Consider the following 18,526-nt stretch of genomic DNA (forward strand, 5'->3'; position numbering starts at 1 on the left):
GACACGGCGCTGCTCTGGGGGCTTTCAGTGGACAGAGATTAAGCGTTGAATAAACAGTGCAGTGAAAATCAATACAGGCAATAGCAGAGATCACAGAGCTGATGGAGCCAAGGCTCAAGGTGGCCTGGCCGGCTCTACACACTCGCCCACCACACGTGGTGCCCAGCAGGCTCCTAGCGGCATGGGTGATGACTCAGCCCCCTTGCCCCTCTGGGTCACAGGCCGAGTTCTCCCCCACAACCCAGCACCCTGCCCAGGTCCCCGAGACAGGCACATTCCCCAGCTCTCACCGCCTCTGAGGGCCAAGGAGGCCCTGGTGTCCACAGAGAACCTGGACACCACCTAGGTCTCCACATGGGTCCTCCCTGCAGCCCCCGAAGTCCCATCACCATGGCTTCACTAGGAGGCCTCACGAGCTCTGGCTGCCACTGGGCAGGAGGACTGGTCTGGGCACCGCAGGACACTCCAGCCTGGGTGCTGCACGGCCCGACAGACAGGTGTGTGGAGGAAGACAGATGCACAGTTCCACACCGTGGTCTCTCAGGGAGTGGCCTCTGACCCCCGGTCCATCAGGTGACTCCCTGGGACTGTGAGACGGGACTGTGGGTGTGGGCTCTTGTTGGTCTCGCTGTCGGACCCCAAGCGCTGGCGGTGGAGAGAGAGTCCAGGGCCCCTGTGGAAAGTGCTGGGAGGGCAGAGGGAAGAGCGAGAAGGGGGTCGGGGAGTGGGACGGATGCCACACCTGAGATGAAAGAGGGAGGCTGGCACCTCCGGGAGACACGTGGACACCATGTGGAGCAGAGACGTGGCGAGCACACTGACCTGCTGTGTTCTCTGTCACAGGCAGAGGTTTCTAAGCCTCTCCTTCCACCCAGCCCTGTTCCCCCTGGATCCCCGCAGCCCTGTCCTCCCCCCGCCAGTCCTGAACCAGACCAGGGCAGGGCAGCCCAACCAGGGCCAGGTGCGGCTCTCCCAGAGGCTCCCTGGGGATTCGCATGTTCACTTGCATGTTGTTTGCATTCCAGTCAAAGGTGGCATCCCTCTTCCAGCTCCTGGAGTTGGTTCCTGGAACTGCAGCACTCCCAAGACCCGGCAAGTATGTGGTTGCTGGGAGGGGGGCCAAGAGAGGGAAATGGTCTTTATATACTGAGAAGAAAGAATAACAGTTGCTCAGCACTTCAAAATTTACATAACATCTTCAGATAGTTCAATTTATTTCACTCTCAAAGCAACATGGAAAAACAGACAGGTCAGGGAGCATAATCCTACTCTTAAAGGTGGGGAAACTGAGGCTCAGAGATGGCAAGCCAGCTGTGCGAGGTCACGCGACACGCAAAGACCGCGGCAGGACCTCAGGCCTGCGCCTCCTCCAGCTCTTCCCAACTGCCTGCCCTGACTGGCAGGGCCCTCTACCCAGAGGCTAATACAAGAGGGGAGTGGTGGTGATGGTGCTGCTGGTGATGATGATAGAGATGGTGGAGATGGTGCTGGTGGTGGAGACGGTGCTGGTGGTGGAGATGGTGGAGATGGTGCTGGTGGTGGAGATGGTGGTGGTGGGGGAAATGGTGGTGCTGGGGGAGATGGTTGGGGGGGAGATGGTGGTGGGTGGGGAGTTGGTTGCGCAGGGGAAGATGGTGGTGGGTGGGGAGTTGGTTGCGCAGGGGGAGATGGTGGTGGGTGGGGAGATGGTGACGCTGGGGGAGATGGTTGCGCTGGGGAAGATGGTGCTGTGGGAGATGGTGGTGCTGGGGGAGATGGTGGTAGTGGGGGAGGTGGTGGTGGTGGGGGAGGTAGTGGTGCTGATAACGGTGGTGGTCGTGGTTGAGATGGCGGTGGTGATGGCTCTGCTAGTGGTGGTGATGGTGGTGGTGGTGGTGATGGTGTGGTAAGGACAGTGGTGATTCTGATGGTGTAGAGAATGGGTCTGCCTGGTGTGGATGTCTTCAATGCACTCCGGCTCGCACAGGGTACTGCCCCTCCTGACGGGTGTCACCAGCTGGGCTCATACTTTCCCAGGGAGGGAGCTGAGGCTGCAAAGGAGCCTTTGAGAATCAACCAACTTGAGTGTCCCTGGGAGCTGGTGGGCTCAGTGCTTCAGGGAGAGAGAAAGGGGGAACCACAGCCCCTGGGCAGGTTGGGGAGGCTCCCTGAACGCTAAAGAGGGGCTCAGATGTAGAATGGCGGCCTTGGGAACCAGCCAGCCAAGTCATGTGCAGGGGGTCCAAGAGGGGCCCCACTCTGTGGTGGCCATCCTTGATGGTCAAGGCGCCGCAAGGGTCTCCTGCACCCCTGCTCCCTCTGGGGGACACTGTGCCCACGCGAGCCTCCAGGACTGCTGAGTTGTCAGCATTCCACATCATGCTGCAGAGGTAATGGACGCCGTTTCTCTTTTAAAACATATATATCTTAAGTAACGTCATGTAAGTATGCTGACAAGTATGGGGGCAACACGGACTGGGGACCCCAGCCCAGGACCCAGCTTCAGCAGAGCTCAGTGTTTTTCCTGAGATCTTTCTGGCTTTAGGGGGAGAAAGCCTCACCAACGTGGGCGAGTTCTCTGTGGCTCTCCCAGCACGCCCTCTTCTGCCCGTGTTGGACTCGATCACGCCTCTGCGTCTTCCCTTACGTCTCCAGGCTGCATACACTGATCCAAACCATGCCCGTCATGTGCGTGGTGACACGGGTGGGTGGTCCCAGGCTAAACTCCTTTCAGCTATCAGCTCGACTCTGTCTGCAGGGTTAACGCAAGTGATGGTTCCTCGTCCTCTCCGCTGTGAGGTGCTCCACCCTGGACCAGGCCTCGGGCTTTTCACCTGTCCTCTGTCCCAACCACATTCCCAGAGCTTCTCTTTGTCCAGATGTGGCTGCGTGGACGGGCTTCCAGCAGTGCCCGGCCGCTTTCTCTGCATCAAGCTGTGAGGCCTGTCCTGCTGGTGACCCCTGGGGGTCATGGGGTGGGCTTTCTCCAGGGCGTGTATCCAGGAAGACAAGGTCTGCGTCAAAGGGCACATGAAGCTTGACCTGTCCAGCCCTGGAAGCTTGACCTGTCCAGCACCCGAGGGGCGCTGGCTGTCACCTCTCCTGTCCTTGGCGCAGGTCCTGCCTAGGGGCACAGATGGGCATCTCCTGTGGTTTACATTCGTCTTTCCCGGTCCTTCAGGTGACCCTGTTGACCTAGGAAGCTGAGTGGAAAGGGAGAAGGGAAAGGTCAGCTGGAGCGGGTCAGTGGAGTAGATCTGGAGGGACTCAGACCTGCTGCCTGCCGGCCCCTGAGAGCAGCAGGAAGGCAGGGGGCCGGGCCCGGGTCTGGGTGTAACCTGGATTCGGCTCCTGCTCTGAGCACTGGTGGGAGCGGCAGCTCTGGGGCCTGAGAGAGACCCGGGGCGGGGGCTTGTCTCACGCCCACTGCCTCAGCCCTGAGCTCGCAGCCTTCCTGGTTCAGACCCCGTCTTCCAACACGGCTCATTCCTGAATCCCTGGGGCCCTCCTTCCTTGTCAGCCAGGCTCTCTGTGGACGAATGACCCAGTGAATGATTGAGTGAATGAACAAACCAACTAGCCAGGAAGACTTCACTTAGGAGCCAAGATGCCCACTGACTTAAGGACGTTAAATCACCTTCAGGCCAACAGCTTAGAGGCAGCGTGTGCCAACAGGCCTCTGGGAGAGTAGGGGTCCGGGTGCCCCTGGATGAGCCCTCCAGCCCTGTCAGAGCCGGGCCTGGCCACGGGGTGCAGGGCTGGGGCTCTGGCTTCCTGTCTTCCTGGGCACCCTTGCTGCAGGCAGGCCAGGTGCCAGGCCAGGTGCCATCCCTCCCCTGTCAAGCTTGACGCGTGGAGCTCGGTGGGTGGGGAGAGGAGAGCGGCAGACGAGGCCGGGGCAGGGATGGGGGTCTCCAGGGGGGGTGGCCATGACCTCCGCGTGGTCTGAGAGCAGCCACCCCGGGTGAGGTCCACCTGCTGACCTAGCCCAGTGAAAGGGAGAAGCAGCCGGAGACACCCACAGAGGGGAAGGGGCAGACACTTCCAGCCAGGGCGCCTCTCCCCACCAGTCAACAGGCCCTCCCCGTGCGCCTGGCCAGGCCCCGGGAGGAGGTAGGGGAGTGACTCTGGACGCCCCAGGCTGGCTTTCTGGGGCCGTGCTCACGGCCAGGAGCTGCCTTGGGATTCCTCGTGGTGTCCTGTGGCCTCCCCGGGAAGGGCCACCTCTGGGCCAGCACGCTGCCGGCCTGTCTTGGGCCTGCCTCCCGGGCACATGGCCCCAAGCCCTCTCTCCACGCAGCCCCCTGGTGGGTGGGCAGGGGGGCCGGTGTGCCTGGTGGGCTGGAGTGTGACTCAGCCGGAGATGCATACCAGCGAGTGGCGGAACGTTGCCGCCAGATTAAATGAGGCGCCTCAGAATTAAAAATACATATTTATTTTAACCGGTCGGGGTGTTTGGAGGGAGATGAAAGGGAGGGGAGATGAAATATTACAAATTAGATAATTAAGGCCGCAGAGAGGCGCGTGTACTGGGCTGGGAACCGGGAGGGTGAATTCCCCACTCCGCGCCAATTCAGAGGGAGAAAAAGGAGTGAGACGCAAAGAGGGAAGAAATAAACAGGCAGCCAAGAGGGTTGGGTACTGCTCCGTCCGAAGAGGGGATGGGCGGCCAGCTGAGCTGGCCTGGATAGGGGTCAGTCGGGCCCGAACGAGGCCGGGCACCAGGCGGGACGAGCGGGAGCCCAGAGGTCCCGGCGAGGCGTACCTGATGCCGGAGCAGGGCCCAGCGGCTTCAATCAGAGGCCGTGTGCTGGAGGACCTGAATCCCGGGGGAAAGCTCCGGTCCCGGGAGGCATGTGGCCCCACAGACAGCCGGGTGCTGGGCTGGCAGAGCGGGCCACTGGTTACCAGGGGGAGGGCATGGCACCAAGGAGACGGGTGGTGCAGGTGGCTGGCGGTGAGGACCGGTGGACTCAGGGGACAGGGACGCCAGCATCCTGGGATGGGAGCCCTGCGTGTGCGTCTGCGGGCAGGCGGCCCCAAACGCCAGCTCCAACCCTTCGAGCTCCTGAGGCCTGGGGCCAGTCACTTCACTTTGCTGCCGTCCGTGTTCCTTGACCTCCCGTTTCTGCAGTCAGATTCTTCCCCGAAGCTGGGGGTGGGATGGAACGTGGCAGGCGGGGCAGGGCCCTGGTGCCCCTGGTGGTCAGAGGGCAGTGTGGGTGATGAAGCAGAGGCTCCGTGCTGGGGTCACCCGGGGCCTGGCATGAGGGGCTATGGAGTCTGGCTCCTGCCCAGGACGGGCCGGAGCCCAGCTTCTTGGATCAGGTGAGGGAAGGGAGAGGGTTTAGGGGGCCTGCCTGGGGGTGTCTACAAGGGCAGCGGGCCAGGGTGTGTGTGTGCGTGTGTGCGTGTGTGTGTGTGTGTGTTGTGTAGGGAGTCCAGTCTCAGCATACCCCACTCACTTCCACCCCTGGAACCTCACTGCAGCGTTCACTCTGGCAGTGCCCCGAGTGCCCTGGCAGGCGATGTGGGTCACAAACGGGGCCAGGGCTGTGGAACTTGTCCCTCCTGGGCTGACCTCCTTTGTGCCCATGGCGCCCGCGACCTGCCGGCCCCAGATTTAGATGCGTGAAGATCTTCAGCTCCCCAGGCCCTGAGAAGGTGGGGAAGGCTATTTTCCAACCAATACAAGGAGAAAAGACCCAGGACTTCTCCCTGCCCTGGCCCCTCCCTGCCCTTGGAGCCCAAGCGCTGATCTGAGGGTGGGGGATGGTTCCTCACCTTCACCCCCCATGACCCCCTAAAATGCGGCACCCCCACCTCTTGGCACAGCCAGCAGGGCCTGGAACCACCTGACCAAGAGTGAGGGGAGGTGCTGAGCTCCTGGGACCCCCGCAGGCGCTGAGATGCGTGTGTGTATGCTGGTGTGTGTGTGTGTATGTGTGCACAGAGCCCGTGCTGCACACACGCACCACACCTGTGTCAGTGTGTACACCCACAAGGACACAAGTATGCACACGGGGGCTTGGCCATGGGTATGGCGCACCAGTGTGCGCACAGGTCACACACGAGGGCACTCATGTGTGTGAGCGTGAACACTAGCACAGGACACCTGTGGAGACCCACGGGCATGACAGCACAGGTGCGTGGCTTTGTCATGTGTGTGCGCGCCCGCCTGGCATGTACGTGTGGCCGGAGGAGGGGGGAGTGGCAAGCCTGTCTGCCCTGGAGAATCTGGGGGGCCTGAGGAATAAAGCTGCCCGGATTGTATAAAGGTCATGCTGTGCTTTTCACAGCTCCAGGGAAAGTGAGAGGTGCTATCTGCGAAATTTAAATTGGGCCGAATGGAGACTGGCAGCGTCCTGGGCTTGGCAACCAGGAGACACCAGTTCTGCCCCCGTCTGAAGGGCTGCTCACCCCATGCCCAGCCCCCACGCCCTCGCCCCACTGCCCGGAAGTGCTCCTCCTCCTCCAGGAAGCCTGCCCTGAGTGCCCCAGCCTCCTTTCCCTCCTCAGGACCCTGCCCACACAGGGCAACTGAACCGCACGCCTCTCTCACAGCACTTGTCTCCCCCCACAGTATCTATTGGGAAGGTTTCAGTGGACAGTAACAGAAATCCATCTCAGCTGGCTTAAACCATAAAGGGAATGGATTGACCCCTGTAAATGAAGACAATATGGGTTTCAGGCAAACTGTGATCAAGGTTCCAGCTCGGCTTCTCTGAAATCTCCTTGTTTTGCCTTATCCTCACGCCTTGACTTTGCCTTCATAATGGCCCTCTTCACAGAGCAGGGTGAATCAGCATCCATATCCTCACCTGCACCCCACACAGTCTTCCTCATCACACATCTTGTACCTCATGGTGCAAGGTAACTGCTTGAGCTCCAGCTGTTGCGTCTGTCTTCTGGCTAGTAGGAAGGCAAAGCAGAGAATAGAGGTCTGCTCTGCTCTTTACAGGTGCTTCCCATTCATCACTTCCTATGAATCCTGTTGGTCAGAAAGTAGACTTGGGCTGCCCCACAGTGAAGTCTTTATTCTGGCAGCTACTCACCCCCTGCAGACCCAGGGCTCTGTTCCGAGGAAGGAGGGGCACTGGGTGATGAGGGCCTGAACCCGGTGGCTACAGGAGTGCTGAGGTGATCCCAGCACAGGGCCTGCCCTCACGCCTGGGCCGAGCCCTCAGCCAGAACTTGACACCCATTGGCAAGCGGAGCCGTACCCCCTGTGGGAGCCGTGGCCCAGGGGTGACCTCCCTTGGTCATCCATAGATCACTGGGGGCATAAGCCTCAGATCCAGGTCAGAGGTGACGGGGGACACAGAGATGGTCAGACATATGCCCACTCTGGGCAGGGAGGAGGCAGCGTGGGCCAAGACAGGGAAGACCCCCATGGACGGGCATGGGGCAGACCACCCACCGGGAACAGCCACTCAGAGGTGGACCATCCAGATGAGGAGATGGGCTGGCCTGCCTCAGAGGAGGGGCCGGGCATGGTGTGCAGCGTGGTGCTGCCACCCCTGCACCCCCACTGTGCCTGTGCCCGCCCGGCCTCCGAGGGCTGCGTGTGGCTACGAGGCCTGCAGAAGGGCCTGGCCTCTGCCCAGCGAGCCCCCAGCGGCCTGACCGGCCACCTGAGCCGCCCGCCTCCTGCCCTCCTGCCTCGCCCCAGATCCTCGAACCACGGGGGCCGTTCTCACTCACTGGCCATGCAGGGAGCCAAAGTGTCATTTAATTAATTAACAAGTCCTCTCCTGCAGCGGGAGGCAGTTTTTAGCACAACCCAGTTTGACGGCGTGAGTAGTCATTGGCAGCCAGGCGCCTGGGCCGGGCTCCCACTCAGAGGTCTTTGGGTGCCCCAGCCCCAGCCACCCTGAACTGAAAGGAGTCCCTGCGTGGTTTCCAGGCCCGCCCAGCATCGCTGCTGCCCCCTTGCCCCTCCCCTTTGGTGGTGGACAGTCGGCGCAGAGCGACCAGAGGGCAAAGCAGAAGCAGAGGCAAGACCAGCTGTGGCGTGGGAGGGGGGCCCTTGGCTTCAGGCGGCCTTGGGTTCAAATCCCAGCCCTTCCTGTGCCCACTGCCACCTCCAACTGGGCCTCAGATACCTCATCTGTGAAGTGGGGCGAAGGTGTCCCCCTCACGGGTGTGGTGTGTCAGCGACCAGCAGGGACCCACACACAGTAGGTGCCCAATAAGTGCCATTCTCCATCTCTTATTTCCACTGTAATGGGGCAGGGCCCCGCTGCATTCAGAGTGTCAAGGTGGGGAAGACGGGACACCAAGGGGGAGGAGGCAGAAAGGGGGAGCCGGGGAGCCACAGATGAGTGTGGAGGGCCGGGCCCCGCTGGCCGGGGGCGGTCTGTCTCAGCGCCACGGCAGGGACGGCCCTCGAGCTGCTGTCCCACCCAGACTGCCCCCGGGGCCCGGCCGTCCCAGCTCTGAGGCCCTCGCCCCAGACATTTGTTGTCATTGGTTGTGTCTGACTCTTTGCGACCCCATGGACTGTAGCCCACCAGGCTCCTCTGTCCATGGCATTCTCCAGGCAAGAATACTGGAGTGGCCCTCCCCCAGGGAATCTTCCCGACCCAGGGATCAAATCCACATCCCCTGAATTGCGGGCGGGTTTTTTACTACTGAGCCACCAGGGAAGCCCGATAGACTCACAGGAAGTTGCAAAATTGGCACAGAGAGAGAGGTCCTTCATCTGGGAATGTCATCATTTCACCTTCCTTCCCGAAAGGTATTTTGCTGGACATAGAAGTCTGAACCGCACTTGGCAAACAAGGGTGGCCCTTCTGTCTGCCTCCGTGGTTGCTGATGAGACAGTCAAAGTCATTTGGATAATTTTCCCCTTACAAATAATTCGTTATTTTTCTTTGCACTTTCATGAGTTAATTCTTTGTCTTTAGTTTTTAGCAGTTTGATCTTGATGCATCTGACAATGAATTTCTTCAGTTCACTGATCTTGAGCCTGTAGGATTATGTATTTTAACTAATCTTCAGCCATTTTTTCTTCAAATATTTTTTCTGCGTCACACTTTCTTGTCTCTCTCTGAGATCCCGAGTCTGGGAATATTAGACCTTCTGATAGTATCCCTCTGGTCCCAGAGGCTATGTTTTTCTTCTCTTAATCTCAGCTCTCCTCCTGCTCGTACCAGAGACTCTGACTTGGCCTGTGTTCACGTCCACTAGTGATTTCCTCTGTTTTCGCCTTCTTCTCTGGGACTCCACCCCTCGGTGCTTTTCACCTTGCTTACGTATTTTTCAGCTGTCATGTTTCCGTTTGTTTCTTCCTCTTGTCTTTATTTCCTGAGGTTTCTATATTTTTTATTTCAAGAGTGTTTGCCCATACTTATTGGAACATTTTTATAACGGCTGCTTTTAAATTTTTGTTTGGTAATCCTAACATCTGTGTTATCTCAAGTTGGCTCCTGTTTATTGTTTTGTTCCATGCAAAACACAAGTTGTGATTTTCCTGTTTTGTATGCCAAATTGTTTTGGATTGCATCCTAGAAATCTTGAATACTACTTTATAGGCTCTGGATGTTGTCTGAGTCCCATGGAGATGTAGATACTTAGGCTGGAGCAGACAATCTAACCAGTCGCGTTCAGGCTCTGACCAGTCTTCAGGGGCTGGGATTCCTGCGTCAGGTCAGAGGTTAGAGCCTTTTGTTGCTCTTCAGATCCATCCTGTGTGAGCGTCCGGCGGTCGTTCTGGGCTTGGGTAGTGTCTACCCTGTAGCTCGTTTCTTAGATTTTTGGCACACCGTTCATCGTCCACACCCGCTTAGCTTGACCCTTGGCAATCACACACACGTAAGGGTCACTTTCCCACATCCCTTCTCTGTGTTCTCTGATCCTTCATTTCCTGGGATGCCTTCCTTTTGGTCTTTGGCCAAAGGGAGGGGTTTTCATTAGAATGCTCTGCTGTGTACTTCCTAGGGCTGTGTCCATATCCAGGACCATGTGGAGTGAGGAGGGGGTGATGGAAAAAAAGGTGAGAAAGAACTGGCATTCTTGAGCGCACAGCTTCTAGTTGGAGAGGGCATCTCCCCTCCACTGGTACACTGAACGCCCGCGGGCCCACTGCTGTCGCCAGCTAAAGCCAAGCTGGCCACTGTGAGGACTGCCTGGGGGCTGGGTGATGACAGAGAAAAGAAAAATAAGCTGGGCATCTCTCCACCCTCTTCCTTGAGCCATAACTGGAGGGATTTTCTCTGAACTCTTCTGGTGGCTCTGATGCCTATTTCAGACTTCAGCCTGCCTTGAGTCTAAGCTGCAGGACCCGAGGGACAAAGGGGAGAAGCCGCCAGTGAGTTGAGGGTGCTTCAAAGTCCAGTTTTCTTCCCAGGCACCTGCTTGCCTTCACTCGCCAGAGTCCTCACGCAGCTGCTCTGTGTGATCTGTCCAGGTTTCATAGCCACGTTCCATGAGGGGGTGTGTGTGCCTGCACCGTCCTACCTAGAACCGAACCCCAGAGACTGACACCAATCTCCCCGCCCTACGGCCTCAACCACCAGGGTGTCTGTGCACGTGCGCTCAGTCGCTTCAGTCGTGTCCGACTCTTTGTGACCCTATCGACTGTGGCCCACCAGGCCCCTCTGTTCATGGGATTCTCCAGGCAAGTATACTGGAGTCAGTTGCCAGGCCCTTCTCCAGGGGATCTTCCTGACCCGGGGATCAAACCCACGTCTCTCACATCTCCTGCACTGGCAGGTGGGTTCTTTACCACCAGCGCCATCTGGGAGGCCGACTGGGGCGCCACCTATCTTCAAATGGGAGAAGGTAAGAGGGGATGGGTCCCCCCATTTAATTATCTGTGTTTCCAACATGGGGGAGTCACAGACCCTCCATCTGGGACATGAGGGAGGGTCTAGGCTTGACCTGCCAAGCGAAGCATCACCCCACATGCAGAAGGCCAGGGTGAAGGTAACCGGGCCACGTGATGGGGCAGGCACGGTCCAAAGCCATCACTGACCACTCAGCCGAGTCACCCAGAATTCAGGAAGGGTGGGTGGCAGGAGCATCGTCCTCTGACCTTCTGAAGATGTGTGGACCCTCCCCACACTGCCTAACAGCAACCTTCCCTCTTTGACTCTTGAGAAAAGCCTTTATCTTCCTATGAGATGCTGGCCCTCTGAGCCTTTAGACTTCTTTTTAGAGGCTTATTTATTTTTGGCTGTGCTGGTGTTTGTTGCTGCATGTGGGCTTTTTCTAGTTGCAGCAAGCGGGGTATATACTCCTCACTGAGGTTCACAGGCTTCTCACAGCGGTGGTTTCTCTTGCTGTGGGGCATGGGCTCTCGGCGTGCACGCTCTGTAGTTGAAGCTCTCAGGCTCTAGAGCATGGGCTCAGTAGCTGTGGCACATCGGCTTCATCACCCCAAGGCCCGTGGGATCTTCTTGGACCAGGGATCGAACCTGTGTCCCCGGCACTGGCAGGCAGATTCTTAACCACTGGACCACCAGGAAAGCTGCCCGGAGACATTGGTTCCAAAGTTCTCATCCTCTTCTGTCACTAAATGGACGGAAGAACCAGCCTCTGTTAGGCAAACAGCATTCTTGGGACTGAGAGCTGGTGGGCCTCCCCAGGGTGGGGGAGCGGTGAGGGTGGATGGGGCCACCGTGGGGCTGAGTGTTGACGCCTGCCCTGCGGAGGGGACGTGGCCACCACGCACAGCTGTGACAGCGGGGACGGGAGGTGTCCATGCTCCCACGGTGGCAGCAAGACAGTGGTGGGGGAGTGCACGCCACGGCCGCTGCTGACGGCAGTGTGGGTACCTACTCCTGAGTTGCACTCCTGTGCGACTCAGGAGTGGGGTGAGCTGTCACCGGTGAGACCCCGACCCAGTCCGGGGTGGGGGGCAGGGAGGTGGTGGCCCACAGCCAGAGTCCTGTCCCTGGGTCCTGAGAGACTGGCCTGCTGGCAGTTCACTGTGGAGAGTGGACCAGAGCAGCTCCTGGGGTGGGTGGGGGAGAGGCTGCGCTAGGCGCCTTCGTCCCGGGCTGGTGGTGGCTGGCAGCAGTGCTGGGGAGCTCGTGCCTGGCCTGAAGGAGAAAGGGGTGCCTGCCCCCCCACCCCCGAAGCCACCGCGAGCCCCAGGTCCGGGGCAGGGGCCAGGCCTGCTCACCGCTGACCCTGCTCCTCCCAACGCGGTGACTTCTTGGAGCTGGATTTCAGCAGCAGAGCTCGAAGCAAAAGTAGATCATGGGGAGGGAGGCAGGAGGGGGGGTTCAGGATGGGGGACGCATGTACACCCATGGCTGATTCATGTCAGTGTATGGCAAAAACCACTACAATATTGTAAAGTCATTAGCTTCCAATTAAAATACATGAATTAAAAACAATAGAGGGTGGGATGGAGCTGGAGGGGAAGCTTCATGGCTGGAGGCCAGGGGTGGGGGCCTTAGACGGTGCAGGGCTGCAGGTGCCTCCTCCGCATGGAACCACCCTGCTGCCTGTAGGGGCTCACAGGGGAGTGACTCGGACGGGGTCCAGACCTGGATGCCGGACGAGGACACGTTCCCAGGCCTCCAGGTTCCCAGACGGGACCTGAGCATCGCTTCCACTCAGGGCTTCAGCCCCAGGGGGGACCTCCTGCCTCCGGGCCAGGCGGAGACCCAGCCTCAGGCGTAGGTGCGGCCCTGAGCCTGGTCTGAGCCCCGCCTTGCTGGACAGTCTAGGGATCCCGTCCTTGGCTGTTGGGAGGCCTGGGTAGGAGAAGCAGGGGGGCGGCGGTTGTGGGGATCCCGCTTTGAGCTGGGCACCAGCTGCGTGACGTCCGCCGGCAAGTCCACGCTCTGTCCGGGGCCCACACGCTGCTGCCCCTCCCCTCTGCGCCCAGCCCAACTGGACTCCTGGCAGGAGAGGCAGGGCCCACAGTGCCGCGGTGACTCCCGCAGCGCCCCCTCACTTTATTTTTATCCCCGTCGAGCCCTATAAATACTGCAGTGATCGCCAAGTACAGTCAACGTGCCCGAGGCCTCCTGCCGTCAGTGCTGCCCACCCACTTGGTGGGCACCCAGGGCCGAGGGGCAGAGAGCCAAGGCTCTGGGGAGGTGGGGCAGGCCTGGGATGGACCCCAGATCCCCTCCACTTGGGGCATGTTGGCACCGCCCCTCTTGCTTCCTGGTTATGGTGCCAAGGAAACAGGATGTTTCCTTTCTCTGAAGGCTCTGGGCCTCAGTTTTCCCATCATAGAAACAGGGGTGACAAGCTGGGTGGAGGTTGGACGTTGTCGTCTCCCCTCTCCCGATGCCCACTCCTGGAGGGGACAGGGGTTTCTCTGGCTTCAGTCTCTGCTGCCCCTGTGCTTGGGTCAAGACCCTTTGTGAATATTTGTTTGGTGAGTGGATGGATGGATGGATGATGGATGGAAGGATTTGATGGGTGGGTGAGTGGGCAGATGCATGGAAAGTTGAGAGGGTGGACGGATGAAGGACATGAACTAATGGCCGGAAAGTGCTGAACCCAAGGGGCTCGTGCAGTGCGCAAGCCACGCCACTGTGCTTTATCAGGGCACGCCCCCTTCACCTCCAGGCAGCCACTGCTCTTGGATGGCAAGTCCTCCCTGGATCTGTCAAGACATGGAGGGAGGAGGGGCTTAGGAACTCACCTGGAGGACTGGTGGGGGAGTCCCAGGCAGGGGCAGGGGGAGGGGGGCTCACGAAACCATAAAGGCAACGTGGGTGTGCTCCCCAGCCGGGAGACTCTGCTCTGCCCCCCGTGGTGGTGGTGCCCCCAAGCGAGAATGTGTGGAAATGCCGACGTGGCTTAGGACACAGGGCCACAGGGGGTCATGGTTGGGCTGGGCTTGGTCCTCCCTGATCTCACCGCAGGGACCACCATTCCTGTGCCCAGCCGGCACTGCAGAGGCCTGGGCGTGTGTCCCCATGCTGGACCCCCACTCAGCTGGTATGCCTGCCTTGATCACCACCCACCTGGATGGAAACGAGGGAGAAGCCTGCCTCGGTGGTCTGCTCCGCTGTCAACACCAGGGTAACGCCACCCAGTCGCCCTGTACTGCCTGCGGAGGTCCAAGACCTGCATCCCACCCCTCGTACCCTGGGCGCTCCCTGCAGTCAAGGCTGGGGAAGCAGCCACTGTGGTCCAGCCTGGATTCCCTTTCTCTCGGCCTCCATCACCTCTGAGGGCCAGAGATGCCGTCTGTTCTCGTGCCGGACACTCTCAAGGGTAAAGGTGCAAAGGGCCTGCTGGCTTCAGGGAGAAGTCCCCAGCCATACCCTTCAAGCCCCCTTGTCCACCTGTTTTCAGAGCCCACAGCTCGGCCAGGGGGCAGGTATCTGAGAGGGAGAAGGGACAGTCAGGGATCTGGGCTGAGAGAGAGACTTTTAGAGCTTGAGGAGTCGTGGGGACCCCAGGGAAAGGGACAGACAGCAGAGCCTCCAGCCCTGGGGACCTGGGCAGTCAGCAGAGAGAGAGAGAGAGACGAGCATTGGACCCGTAGCCAGGAGCTCAGGCTCCAGTGCTGTGAAAGAGCAAGCCCCGGGCCGGGCAGCTTGGAGCGGCAACTCCGTGGCAGGGCCAGCCTTGAAGGGTGGGGACCGACCGGGCACGGGTGAGAGGCGCACCTGGAGAGTTGGTGCTGTGGGCTTGGGTTGGCGTCCTGAAGGCACTTGGATGTTATGGTGGATGATGGTGGCCCAGGAAGGGCCTTGAATGGGGGGTTCATGCCCCCAAATCAGACAGGTGCGTGAGCTGGCAGAACAGGGGCACTGTGGAGCCGGTCCTGGGGAGGGTGCTCCCACTCAGCCCCGCCACAGACCCCCTGCGTCAGCCCGGAAGGTGGGGCTGGCGGGCTTTCCGCCCACAGGCAGCACTGTCGTGAGGTTCAGCAGCTCTCTGGGTTGCAGGGAGGGGGCCCTGGAAGCACACAGTTGTGATTTTGTAAAATGTTCTTCTCATTGAAGTTTACCTTTGTCATTAGCATCTTGTTACCTTGGTTCCCTGCACGTGCTGGTGGGGATGGTGGATAGTGCACCAAAGCCAGTTCTCGACTCTGAGTGTGAGAGGGTGTGTGACTGTACATGAGTGTGTGTGACTGTGTTTGTGCCAGTGTGTGCAGGGAGGAGGGGAGGGGAGATGGGGGAGCCCAGACAAATCCCCACGGGTTAGAGGAGCTTGGATAGAATTCCACCCAGGAGGTGGACACGGTAACCCTCTGCAGCACCCACGGTAGATTCAAACCAGTCCTGCCTGGCAAACTCCTACTCATCCTTCAGCACCCAGTCCAAACGCTCCTTCTCTGGGAAATCTTTCCAACACCCTGGGAAAAATGTACTGTTTCCGAATGTGACCTTCTAACTCAGAAGGTAAAGAATCTGCCTGCAATGCTGGAGACCCAGGTTTGATCCCTGGGTTGGGAAGATCCTCTGGAGAAGGGAATGGCTACCTGCTCCTGTGTTCTTGCCTGGAGAATCCCAGAGACAGAGGAACCTGGTGAGCTATAGTCCGTGGGATTGCAAAGAGCTGAACATGACTGAAAGGCGATAATAAAAAACAACAGACTTAGCGCCCAGTAGGTGATTCTGTGGGCCTCCCTGTCTCCTTCTGCTCCTCTGAGATGCCGAGGGCAGCACCAACATGGCGCCTGGCAGTAGCGCTTGACACCACCCAAGATTCAGTGATAAATCGGACAGGCCACGTGCTCACACGTGCCCTGGGGCTTCAGCGGGCCAGGCCTGGGCTAAGGGCTGGAAAGGCTTGGCAGGTGCCGGCCCACACGAGCCTCGCGTCAGCCCGCAGAGCAGGGCACATTGTGGTCCGTGTCGCAGGCCTGAGGAAGCCAAGGCTCAGAGTCGCTGCCACCCTGCAGGCCTGTGGTAGAGCTGGGAGGATGTGCTGCAGGGCTGGTGGGAGGCTGGGCAGTCGGTGGCTGTGGCCACTGGTCTGGTGGCCCAACTGGAGAGAGAAGAGGAAGAGGGAGGGAAGAAGGAGCCCATTTGTCCCTAAAAAGAGACCCGATATCGAAAGAACCAGGCGCTGTCCATGTGCTCACGTGCTCACAGGGGCATGGAGCAACTGTGAGGAAATCAGGGGCTTGCAGGCAGGAGCTACGCTGGTCCTGGTGTGGGGGCTCCTCGGCAGAGAGAACTTACCATGCTACTCCCAGAGGAGTTCAAACCAAAGGCCCAGCTCCCGGCGCCCTGCCTGGGGGTAAGCCAGACCCTCACTGGGTGCTGGGAGAACCCTGACCTCTCCCTGCCCCCTGCTGTTGACTTGTCTTCCTCACAGACTTGCCAACTCCTCACCCCAACTCCCTGGGCCCCTGGGAAGCGGCGCTGGGCTGATCGTCTGGGCTCAGGGTCCTGCAGAAGCGGTACCTTCTCCTCTGTCCATTTCCTGACCTTGCCCTCTCCTCTCACACTCGGTCACCTGCAGATGAGACGGCCCCTCTCCTGGGCCCATTCCCTCTTGGGGCTTGTCCAGTGATAACCGGGGGCCCTCAAACCGGGGGAGCCCTCCACGTCCTGGTGACAAGGGGGACGCACGCAGGACCGTGGGGCTGGCTCATGGCGGCTGGAAAGGGGCGTCCTTCACTGCTGCTCCTGGTCCTGTGTCCAGGGCCAGCCATGGGGCCACCAAACTGCCCGGGGGGCCACAGAACGTGGCTGTGTCCAAGACAGAGAAGCAAGCACCCAGGAGCGCTGGCTGCCTCGGCTGGTCCCCAAGGTGTCCCCTCCGATGTCTGTCTTCCCACTCCTCCGGCTCTCGCCTCCCACAGGAGCACTGTGGGCTGCCCCGTGGCCCGGCGCGGCCGGCACACTCACCACCCTCATGGGGTCCCAGCTTCACCTGGGTCCAAGTACCGCCGCACAGCGTGTACACCGAGAACCGTAATCTCGGGCCGAACTGCGTGCTGTGGAGTGGAAGGTAGGAGGTACTCTTCAACCCCGCAGCCCGTGATCTTGCGGCCATTACAGGCTGAGAGCCCCAAGGGGCGCCAGTGATGCAGAGGTGGGGCCTTGGCTGGGTGTCAGCGACAGGCCTGGGCCCCCAGAGCCGCCGAGGCCCTTTGGGACCTGCGGGTACCCATCCCCACCAGGGCCAGCACCCCGCCCCCCGCCCCCCGTGGCTGAGGGAGAGAAGAGGTGGGCAGAGCAGCTGGCGCGGTCAGGACGGATGGCTATCCCTCAAGACTTCCCCATGCTACGCGTCCTTGTCAAGGGGGCCTTCCCTGACCCTCAGCCCCCTTGGGTCCCCACACCCCCATTCTGCTCCTGTACAGCCTCCACCCATGTTCCGACGCACATCTGTGTGACCTGCAGCCCACCTGCTAAACAAACCACAGGCACTGCGACAAGGGCTGCGTCTTCACAGAGGCTGCTAGGTAGGCCCCATTGCCACCGTCTTATTGGTGCAAGAGCCCAGATGGCTGCTGGGAACATAATCCTTGGGAGGAAGACATTTCCTAGCCTCCTTTGCAACTTGTTGTTGTTGCTAAGTCACTTCAGTCGTGTCCGACTGTGCGACCCTGTAGACAGCAGCCCACCAGGCTCCCCCGTCCCTGGGATTCTCCAGGCAAGAACACTGGAGTGGGTTGCCATTTCCTTCTCCGATGCAAGAAAGTGAAAAGTGAAAGTGAAGTCACTCAGTCGTGTCCGACCCTCAGCGACCCCATGGACTGCAGCCTTCTAGGCTCCTCCGTCCATAGGATTTTCCAGGCAAGAGTACTGGAGTGGGATGCCATTGCCTTCTTCAACTAGAAGTACCCAAAGGACCCAGTTCTGGCCAAGCGGGGATGATGGTGTAAGCAGGTGTACAATATCTAGGAAGTGTCTTTAAAAGGATGGGATGGGGATGAGTGACTTCCCACTGTCCAGATCTCCTTCTTGCTATTGAAAAGCAGATGTGATGGCTGGCACTTACACAGCCACCTTGTGCCATGAGGCAGAGGGCCCATTTTGAAGATCAGAGAAGCAACAAGATTAAACCAGTCTGGGATACTGATGATTGTGAGGGGCGCCCTCCCAGCCTTACAGCCTATTTGGGCTAGAATGTGTAATACTGAAAGTACACACTGATCTTGTTTCAGTCACTGTCATTGGAATTTTCTGTCATTAGCAACCAAAACTAATTGTATGGCATCCCCATGGCTTAGTATGTTGCCTGACACTGGAAATAAGATTGTTGAATGAATAAGTGATGACAAACAGGATAAGATTTGGCAAGAGGAGTCTGGACGTTGTGCCAGGTAGCAAGCCTGGGTGGTGGGTGTGGAACAGACAGATGGCTCTTTGGGGCGTGGAGATGCCTCCTCCCACAAGGATGGAGAAGAAGCAGGCTCTGCTACTTCCTAGGAGGGGGGGCAAACTCTTCCTTCACAGAGGATGTGATTAGCAAAGATGACACTCAAATGCTCCTGTTGGGATTTTCTTTTACTTTTTTTTTTTTTGCCACTCCTGCTTGGTGATAAATACCTTGGGAGGCTGTTACGAGTTTCATGCTGGAGTCAGTTTTCTAAGAGCCTGGGGCTGTGATGAGACTGCTCTTGAATGGTTGGGGGCAAGATTCTTCTTTTGGTCAG

This window comes from Bos indicus, chromosome 14 (genome assembly GCF_029378745.1).
Source record: "Bos indicus isolate NIAB-ARS_2022 breed Sahiwal x Tharparkar chromosome 14, NIAB-ARS_B.indTharparkar_mat_pri_1.0, whole genome shotgun sequence".
Lineage (NCBI taxonomy): Eukaryota > Metazoa > Chordata > Mammalia > Artiodactyla > Bovidae > Bos > Bos indicus.